Source organism: Lepus europaeus, chromosome 11, assembly GCF_033115175.1.
Source record: "Lepus europaeus isolate LE1 chromosome 11, mLepTim1.pri, whole genome shotgun sequence".
Lineage (NCBI taxonomy): Eukaryota > Metazoa > Chordata > Mammalia > Lagomorpha > Leporidae > Lepus > Lepus europaeus.
The window spans coordinates 92,909,725-92,920,413 of record NC_084837.1 but is presented as its reverse complement, the minus strand read 5'-3'; positions in this window follow the sequence as shown (position 1 = coordinate 92,920,413).

Sequence of the window (10,689 nt, the reverse complement as noted above, 5' to 3'; positions counted from 1 at the left end):
TGGGACTGCGGCAAACAAACATGATATATCTGTTTGTATAGATGACATTTCATGCACTTGCCTAACGAAAAGACTTTGCTTTTCTCCAAAACCATTTTTACTGTGATTTTCTCAGTGCATTGCATAGAAATTACACACCACTTTGTCCGGATATAACGTTAATGAAAGTGAAAAGGTATCCGGATTTGTTTTGGCTAACTCAATCCCAGCTATTAATACAGCCTCAGTGTGTGTGTTTTCTGGATATTATCCACGGACTTTATTGTTTTGAATGTTTTTTATCGGAGAACATTTTATTTTAAGCTTGGATACAGTAATTGGTTCCACATGGAGACACCAGCTCTACACATTCGTATTTCTAGGGAGAAAGCTAGAGGAACTGTGACAAATAAACATGATATTTCTGTTTGTATTGATGACATTTTATGCACTTGCCTAACGAAAAGACTTTGCTCTTCTCCAAAATCATTTTTACTGTGGTTTTCTCAATCCATTGCATACGAATTCCACACCAGTTTGTCCGGATATGATTCGATGAAACAGAAATATACTGTTGAGTTTTGGCTAACTCAATCCGAAACATTGTGAAAGCCTGTGTGTTTGTGTTTTCTGGATATTATTGATGGACTGTATTGTTTTGAATGTTTTTATCAGGCAACATTTAATTTTGCACCTCAGAAACACTAATTGCACTTGCCTAACGAAAAGACTTTGCTTTTCTCCAAAACCATTTCTACTGTGATTCTCTCGGTCCATTGCATACGAATTCCACACCAGTTTGTCCAGATATGACTGGATGAAACCGGAAATATCCGGTTGTGTTTTGGCTAACTCAATCCCAGATATTGCTACAGCCTCTGTGTTTTTGTATTCCTGATATTATCCACGGACTTTATTGTTTTGAATGTTTTTTATCGGGGAACATTTAATTTTGTGCTTGGAATCGGTAATTGGTTCCACATGGAGACACCAGCACTACACATTCGTATTTTCTAGGGAGAAAGCTAGAGGAACTGTGGCAAACAAACATTATATTTCAGTTTGTATAGATGACATTTTATGCACTTGCCTAACGAAAAGACTTTGCTTTTCTCCAAAACCATTTTACTGTGATTTTCTCGGACCATTGCATACGAATTCCACACCAGTTTGTCCGGATATGACTGGATGAAACAAGAAATATCCAGTTGTGTTTTGGCTAACTCAATCCAAAATATTGTGAAAGCCTCTGTGTTTGTGTTTTCTTGATATTATCGATGGACTTTATTGTTTTGAATGTTTTTTATCAGGGAACATTTAATTTTCTACCGTTGAAACACTCATTGGTTCATCAAGGGGACACCAGCTCCACACATTCGTATTTTCTAGATAGAAAGCTAGAGGAAGTTCGGCAAACAAACATGATATTTCTGTTTGTATAGATGACATTTTATGGACTTGCCTAAAGAAAAGAGTTTGCTTTTCTCCACAACCATTTTTACTGTGATTTTCTCGGTCCATTGCATACAAATTCCACACCAGTTTGTCCAGATATGACTGGATGAAACCGGAAATATCCGGTTGTGTTTTGGCTAACTCAATGCCAGATATTGCTACAGCCTCTGTGTTTTTGTATTCCTGATATTTTCCACGGACTTTATTGTTTTGAATGTTTTTTATCAGGGAACATTTAATTTTGTGCTTGGAATCACTAATTGGTTCCACATGGAGACACCAGCGCTACACATTCGTATTTTCTAGGGAGAAAGCTACTGGGACTGCGGCAAACAAACATGATATATCTGTTTGTATAGATGACATTTCATGCACTTGCCTAACGAAAAGACTTTGCTTTTCTCCAAAACCATTTTTACTGTGATTTTCTCAGTGCATTGCATAGAAATTACACACCACTTTGTCCGGATATGACCTTAATGAAAGTGAAAAAGTATCCGGATTTGTTTTGGCTAACTCAATCCCAGCTATCAATACAGCCTCAGTGTGTGTGTTTTCTGGATATTATCCACGGGCTTTATTGTTTTGAATGTTTTTTATCGGAGAACATTTTATTTTAAGCTTGGATACAGTAATTGGTTCCACATGGAGACACCAGCTCTACACATTCGTATTTCTAGGGAGAAAGCTAGAGGAACTGTGACAAATAAACATGATATTTCTGTTTGTATTGATGACATTTTATGCACTTGCCTAACGAAAAGACTTTGCTCTTCTCCAAAGTCATTTTTACTGTGGTTTTCTCAATCCATTGCATACGAATTCCACACCAGTTTGTCCGGATATGATTCGATGAAACAGAAATATGCTGTTGAGTTTTGGCTAACTCAATCCGAAACATTGTGAAAGCCTGTGTGTTTGTGTTTTCTGGATATTATTGATGGACTGTATTGTTTTGAATGTTTTTATCAGGCAACATTTAATTTTGCACCTCAGAAACACTAATTGCACTTGCCTAACGAAAAGACTTTGCTTTTCTCCAAAACCATTTCTACTGTGATTCTCTCGGTCCATTGCATACGAATTCCACACCAGTTTGTCCAGATATGACTGGATGAAACCGGAAATATCCGGTTGTGTTTTGGCTAACTCAATGCCAGATATTGCTACAGCCTCTGTGTTTTTGTATTCCTGATATTATCCACGGACTTTATTGTTTTGAATGTTTTTTATCGGGGAACATTTAATTTTGTGCTTGGAATCGGTAATTGGTTCCACATGGAGACACCAGCACTACACATTCGTATTTTCTAGGGAGAAAGCTAGAGGAACTGTGGCAAACAAACATGATATTTCTGTTTGTATAGATGACATTTTATGCACTTGCCTAACGAAAAGACTTTGCTTTTCTCCAAAACCATTTTACTGTGATTTTCTCGGTCCATTGCATACGAATTCCACACCAGTTTGTCCGGATATGACTGGATGAAACAAGAAATATCCGGTTGTGTTTTGGCTAACTCAATCCAAAATATTGTGAAAGCCTCTGTGTTTGTGTTTTCTTGATATTATCGATGGACTTTATTGTTTTGAATGTTTTTTATCAGGGAACATTTAATTTTCTACCGTTGAAACACTCATTGGTTCATCAAGGGGACACCAGCTCCACACATTCGTATTTTCTAGATAGAAAGCTAGAGGAAGTTCGGCAAACAAACATGATATTTCTGTTTGTATAGATGACATTTTATGGACTTGCCTAAAGAAAAGAGTTTGCTTTTCTCCACAACCATTTTTACTGTGATTTTCTCGGTCCATTGCATACAAATTCCACACCAGTTTGTCCAGATATGACTGGATGAAACCGGAAATATCCGGTTGTGTTTTGGCTAACTCAATGCCAGATATTGCTACAGCCTCTGTGTTTTTGTATTCCTGATATTTTCCACGGACTTTATTGTTTTGAATGTTTTTTATCAGGGAACATTTAATTTTGTGCTTGGAATCACTAATTGGTTCCACATGGAGACACCAGCGCTACACATTCGTATTTTCTAGGGAGAAAGCTACTGGGACTGCGGCAAACAAACATGATATATCTGTTTGTATAGATGACATTTCATGCACTTGCCTAACGAAAAGAATTTGCTTTTCTCCAAAACAATTTTTACTGTGATTTTCTCAGTGCATTGCATAGAAATTACACACCACTTTGTCCGGATATGACCTTAATGAAAGTGAAAAAGTATCCGGATTTGTTTTGGCTAACTCAATCCCAGCTATTAATACAGCCTCAGTGTGTGTGTTTTCTGGATATTATCCACGGACTTTATTGTTTTGAATGTTTTTTATCGGAGAACATTTTATTTTAAGCTTGGATACAGTAATTGGTTCCACATGGAGACACCAGCTCTACACATTCGTATTTCTAGGGAGAAAGCTAGAGGAACTGTGACAAATAAACATGATATTTCTGTTTGTATTGATGACATTTTATGCACTTGCCTAACGAAAAGACTTTGCTCTTCTCCAAAGTCATTTTTACTGTGGTTTTCTCAATCCATTGCATACGAATTCCACACCAGTTTGTCCGGATATGATTCGATGAAACAGAAATATGCTGTTGAGTTTTGGCTAACTCAATCCGAAACATTGTGAAAGCCTGTGTGTTTGTGTTTTCTGGATATTATTGATGGACTGTATTGTTTTGAATGTTTTTATCAGGCAACATTTAATTTTGCACCTCAGAAACACTAATTGCACTTGCCTAACGAAAAGACTTTGCTTTTCTCCAAAACCATTTCTACTGTGATTCTCTCGGTCCATTGCATACGAATTCCACACCAGTTTGTCCAGATATGACTGGATGAAACCGGAAATATCCGGTTGTGTTTTGGCTAACTCAATCCCAGATATTGCTACAGCCTCTGTGTTTTTGTATTCCTGATATTATCCACGGACTTTATTGTTTTGAATGTTTTTTATCGGGGAACATTTAATTTTGTGCTTGGAATCGGTAATTGGTTCCACATGGAGACACCAGCACTACACATTCGTATTTTCTAGGGAGAAAGCTAGAGGAACTGTGGCAAACAAACATGATATTTCTGTTTGTATAGATGACATTTTATGCACTTGCCTAACGAAAAGACTTTGCTTTTCTCCAAAACCATTTTACTGTGATTTTCTCGGTCCATTGCATACGAATTCCACACCAGTTTGTCCGGATATGACTGGATGAAACAAGAAATATCCGGTTGTGTTTTGGCTAACTCAATCCGAAATATTGTGAAAGCCTCTGTGTTTGTGTTTTCTTGATATTATCGATGGACTTTATTGTTTTGAATGTTTTTTATCAGGGAACATTTAATTTTCTACCGTTGAAACACTCATTGGTTCATCAAGGGGACACCAGCTCCACACATTCGTATTTTCTAGATAGAAAGCTAGAGGAAGTTCGGCAAACAAACATGATATTTCTGTTTGTATAGATGACATTTTATGGACTTGCCTAAAGAAAAGAGTTTGCTTTTCTCCACAACCATTTTTACTGTGATTTTCTCGGTCCATTGCATACTAATTCCACACCGGTTTGTCCAGTTATGACTGGATGAAACCGGAAATATCCGGTTGTGTTTTGGCTAACTCAATGCCAGATATTGCTACAGCCTCTGTGTTTTTGTATTCCTGATATTTTCCACGGACTTTATTGTTTTGAATGTTTTTTATCAGGGAACATTTAATTTTGTGCTTGGAATCACTAATTGGTTCCACATGGAGACACCAGCGCTACACATTCGTATTTTCTAGGGAGAAAGCTACTGGGACTGCGGCAAACAAACATGATATATCTGTTTGTATAGATGACATTTCATGCACTTGCCTAACGAAAAGACTTTGCTTTTCTCCAAAACCATTTTTACTGTGATTTTCTCAGTGCATTGCATAGAAATTACACACCACTTTGTCCGGATATGACGTTAATGAAAGTGAAAATGTATCCGGATTTGTTTTGGCTAACTCAATCCCAGCTATTAATACAGCCTCAGTGTGTGTGTTTTCTGGATATTATCCACGGACTTTATTGTTTTGAATGTTTTTTATCGGAGAACATTTTTTTTTAAGCTTGGATACAGTAATTGGTTCCACATGGAGACACCAGCTCTACACATTCGTATTTCTAGGGAGAAAGCTAGAGGAACTGTGACAAATAAACATGATATTTCTGTTTGTATTGATGACATTTTATGCACTTGCCTAACGAAAAGACTTTGCTCTTCTCCAAAGTCATTTTTACTGTGGTTTTCTCAATCCATTGCATACGAATTCCACACCAGTTTGTCCGGATATGATTCGATGAAACACAAATATACTGTTGAGTTTTGGCTAACTCAATCCGAAACATTGTGAAAGCCTGTGTGTTTGTGTTTTCTGGATATTATTGATGGACTGTATTGTTTTGAATGTTTTTATCAGGCAACATTTAATTTTGCACCTCAGAAACACTAATTGCACTTGCCTAACGAAAAGACTTTGCTTTTCTCCAAAACCATTTCTACTGTGATTCTCTCGGTCCATTGCATACGAATTCCACACCAGTTTGTCCAGATATGACTGGATGAAACCGGAAGTATCCGGTTGTGTTTTGGCTAACTCAATCCCAGATATTGCTACAGCCTCTGTGTTTTTGTATTCCTGATATTATCCACGGACTTTATTGTTTTGAATGTTTTTTATCGGGGAACATTTAATTTTGTGCTTGGAATCGGTAATTGGTTCCACATGGAGACACCAGCACTACACATTCGTATTTTCTAGGGAGAAAGCTAGAGGAACTGTGGCAAACAAACATGATATTTCTGTTTGTATAGATGACATTTTATGCACTTGCCTAACGAAAAGACTTTGCTTTTCTCCAAAACCATTTTACTGTGATTTTCTCGGTCCATTGCATACGAATTCCACACCAGTTTGTCCGGATATGACTGGATGAAACAAGAAATATCCGGTTGTGTTTTGGCTAACTCAATCCGAAATATTGTGAAAGCCTCTGTGTTTGTGTTTTCTTGATATTATCGATGGACTTTATTGTTTTGAATGTTTTTTATCAGGGAACATTTAATTTTCTACCGTTGAAACACTCATTGGTTCATCAAGGGGACACCAGCTCCACACATTCGTATTTTCTAGATAGAAAGCTAGAGGAAGTTCGGCAAACAAACATGATATTTCTGTTTGTATAGATGACATTTAATGGACTTGCCTAAAGAAAAGAGTTTGCTTTTCTCCACAACCATTTTTACTGTGATTTTCTCGGTCCATTGCATACAAATTCCACACCAGTTTGTCCAGATATGACTGGATGTAACCGGAAATATCCGGTTGTGTTTTGGCTAACTCAATGCCAGATATTGCTACAGCCTCTGTGTTTTTGTATTCCTGATATTTTCCACGGACTTTATTGTTTTGAATGTTTTTTATCAGGGAACATTTAATTTTGTGCTTGGAATCACTAATTGGTTCCACATGGAGACACCAGCGCTACACATTCGTATTTTCTAGGGAGAAAGCTACTGGGACTGCGGCAAACAAACATGATATATCTGTTTGTATAGATGACATTTCATGCACTTGCCTAACGAAAAGACTTTGCTTTTCTCCAAAACCATTTTTACTGTGATTTTCTCAGTGCATTGCATAGAAATTACACACCACTTTGTCCGGATATGACCTTAATGAAAGTGAAAAAGTATCCGGATTTGTTTTGGCTAACTCAATCCCAGCTATTAATACAGCCTCAGTGTGTGTGTTTTCTGGATATTATCCACGGACTTTATTGTTTTGAATGTTTTTTATCGGAGAACATTTTATTTTAAGCTTGGATACAGTAATTGGTTCCACATGGAGACACCAGCTCTACACATTCGTATTTCTAGGGAGAAAGCTAGAGGAACTGTGACAAATAAACATGATATTTCTGTTTGTATTGATGACATTTTATGCACTTGCCTAACGAAAAGACTTTGCTCTTCTCCAAAGTCATTTTTACTGTGGTTTTCTCAATCCATTGCATACGAATTCCACACCAGTTTGTCCTGATATGATTCGATGAAACAGAAATATGCTGTTGAGTTTTGGCTAACTCAATCCGAAACATTGTGAAAGCCTGTGTGTTTGTGTTTTCTGGATATTATTGATGGACTGTATTGTTTTGAATGTTTTTATCAGGCAACATTTAATTTTGCACCTCAGAAACACTAATTGCACTTGCCTAACGAAAAGACTTTGCTTTTCTCCAAAACCATTTCTACTGTGATTCTCTCGGTCCATTGCATACGAATTCCACACCAGTTTGTCCAGATATGACTGGATGAAACCGGAAATATCCGGTTGTGTTTTGGCTAACTCAATCCCAGATATTGCTACAGCCTCTGTGTTTTTGTATTCCTGATATTATCCACGGACTTTATTGTTTTGAATGTTTTTTATCGGGGAACATTTAATTTTGTGCTTGGAATCGGTAATTGGTTCCACATGGAGACACCAGCACTACACATTCGTATTTTCTAGGGAGAAAGCTAGAGGAACTGTGGCAAACAAACATGATATTTCTGTTTGTATAGATGACATTTTATGCACTTGCCTAACGAAAAGACTTTGCTTTTCTCCAAAACCATTTTACTGTGATTTTCTCGGTCCATTGCATACGAATTCCACACCAGTTTGTCCGGATATGACTGGATGAAACAAGAAATATCCGGTTGTGTTTTGGCTAACTCAATCCGAAATATTGTGAAAGCCTCTGTGCTTGTGTTTTCTTGATATTATCGATGGACTTTATTGTTTTGAATGTTTTTTATCAGGGAACATTTAATTTTCTACCGTTGAAACACTCATTGGTTCATCAAGGGGACACCAGCTCCACACATTCGTATTTTCTAGATAGAAAGCTAGAGGAAGTTCGGCAAACAAACATGATATTTCTGTTTGTATAGATGACATTTTATGGACTTGCCTAAAGAAAAGAGTTTGCTTTTCTCCAAAACCATTTTTACTGTGATTTTCTCGGTCCATTGCATACAAATTCCACACCGGTTTGTCCAGTTATGACTGGATGAAACTGGAAATATCCGGTTGTGTTTTGGCTAACTCAATGCCAGATATTGCTACAGCCTCTGTGTTTTTGTATTCCTGATATTTTCCACGGACTTTATTGTTTTGAATATTTTTTATCAGGGAACATTTAATTTTGTGCTTGGAATCACTAATTGGTTCCACATGGAGACACCAGCGCTACACATTCGTATTTTCTAGGGAGAAAGCTACTGGGACTGCGGCAAACAAACATGATATATCTGTTTGTATAGATGACATTTCATGCACTTGCCTAACGAAAAGACTTTGCTTTTCTCCAAAACCATTTTTACTGTGATTTTCTCAGTGCATTGCATAGAAATTACACACCACTTTGTCCGGATATGACGTTAATGAAAGTGAAAAGGTATCCGGATTTGTTTTGGCTAACTCAATCCCAGCTATTAATACAGCCTCAGTGTGTGTGTTTTCTGGATATTATCCACGGACTTTATTGTTTTGAATGTTTTTTATCGGAGAACATTTTTTTTTAAGCTTGGATACAGTAATTGGTTCCACATGGAGACACCAGTTCTACACATTCGTATTTCTAGGGAGAAAGCTAGAGGAACTGTGACAAATAAACATGATATTTCTGTTTGTATTGATGACATTTTATGCACTTGCCTAACGAAAAGACTTTGCTCTTCTCCAAAGTCATTTTTACTGTGGTTTTCTCAATCCATTGCATACGAATTCCACACCAGTTTGTCCGGATATGATTCGATGAAACAGAAATATGCTGTTGAGTTTTGGCTAACTCAATCCGAAACATTGTGAAAGCCTGTGTGTTTGTGTTTTCTGGATATTATTGATGGACTGTATTGTTTTGAATGTTTTTATCAGGCAACATTTAATTTTGCACCTCAGAAACACTAATTGCACTTGCCTAACGAAAAGACTTTGCTTTTCTCCAAAACCATTTCTACTGTGATTCTCTCGGTCCATTGCATACGAATTCCACACCAGTTTGTCCAGATATGACTGGATGAAACCGGAAATATCCGGTTGTGTTTTGGCTAACTCAATCCCAGATATTGCTACAGCCTCTGTGTTTTTGTATTCCTGATATTATCCACGGACTTTATTGTTTTGAATGTTTTTTATCGGGGAACATTTAATTTTGTGCTTGGAATCGGTAATTGGTTCCACATGGAGACACCAGCACTACACATTCGTATTTTCTAGGGAGAAAGCTAGAGGAACTGTGGCAAACAAACATGATATTTCTGTTTGTATAGATGACATTTTATGCACTTGCCTAACGAAAAGACTTTGCTTTTCTCCAAAACCATTTTACTGTGATTTTCTCGGTCCATTGCATACGAATTCCACACCAGTTTGTCCGGATATGACTGGATGAAACAAGAAATATCCGGTTGTGTTTTGGCTAACTCAATCCAAAATATTGTGAAAGCCTCTGTGCTTGTGTTTTCTTGATATTATCGATGGACTTTATTGTTTTGAATGTTTTTTATCAGGGAACATTTAATTTTCTACCGTTGAAACACTCATTGGTTCATCAAGGGGACACCAGCTCCACACATTCGTATTTTCTAGATAGAAAGCTAGAGGAAGTTCGGCAAACAAACATGATATTTCTGTTTGTATAGATGACATTTTATGGACTTGCCTAAAGAAAAGAGTTTGCTTTTCTCCAAAACCATTTTTACTGTGATTTTCTCGGTCCATTGCATACAAATTCCACACCGGTTTGTCCAGTTATGACTGGATGAAACTGGAAATATCCGGTTGTGTTTTGGCTAACTCAATGCCAGATATTGCTACAGCCTCTGTGTTTTTGTATTCCTGATATTTTCCACGGACTTTATTGTTTTGAATATTTTTTATCAGGGAACATTTAATTTTGTGCTTGGAATCACTAATTGGTTCCACATGGAGACACCAGCGCTACACATTCGTATTTTCTAGGGAGAAAGCTACTGGGACTGCGGCAAACAAACATGATATATCTGTTTGTATAGATGACATTTCATGCACTTGCCTAACGAAAAGACTTTGCTTTTCTCCAAAACCATTTTTACTGTGATTTTCTCAGTGCATTGCATAGAAATTACACACCACTTTGTCCGGATATGACGTTAATGAAAGTGAAAAGGT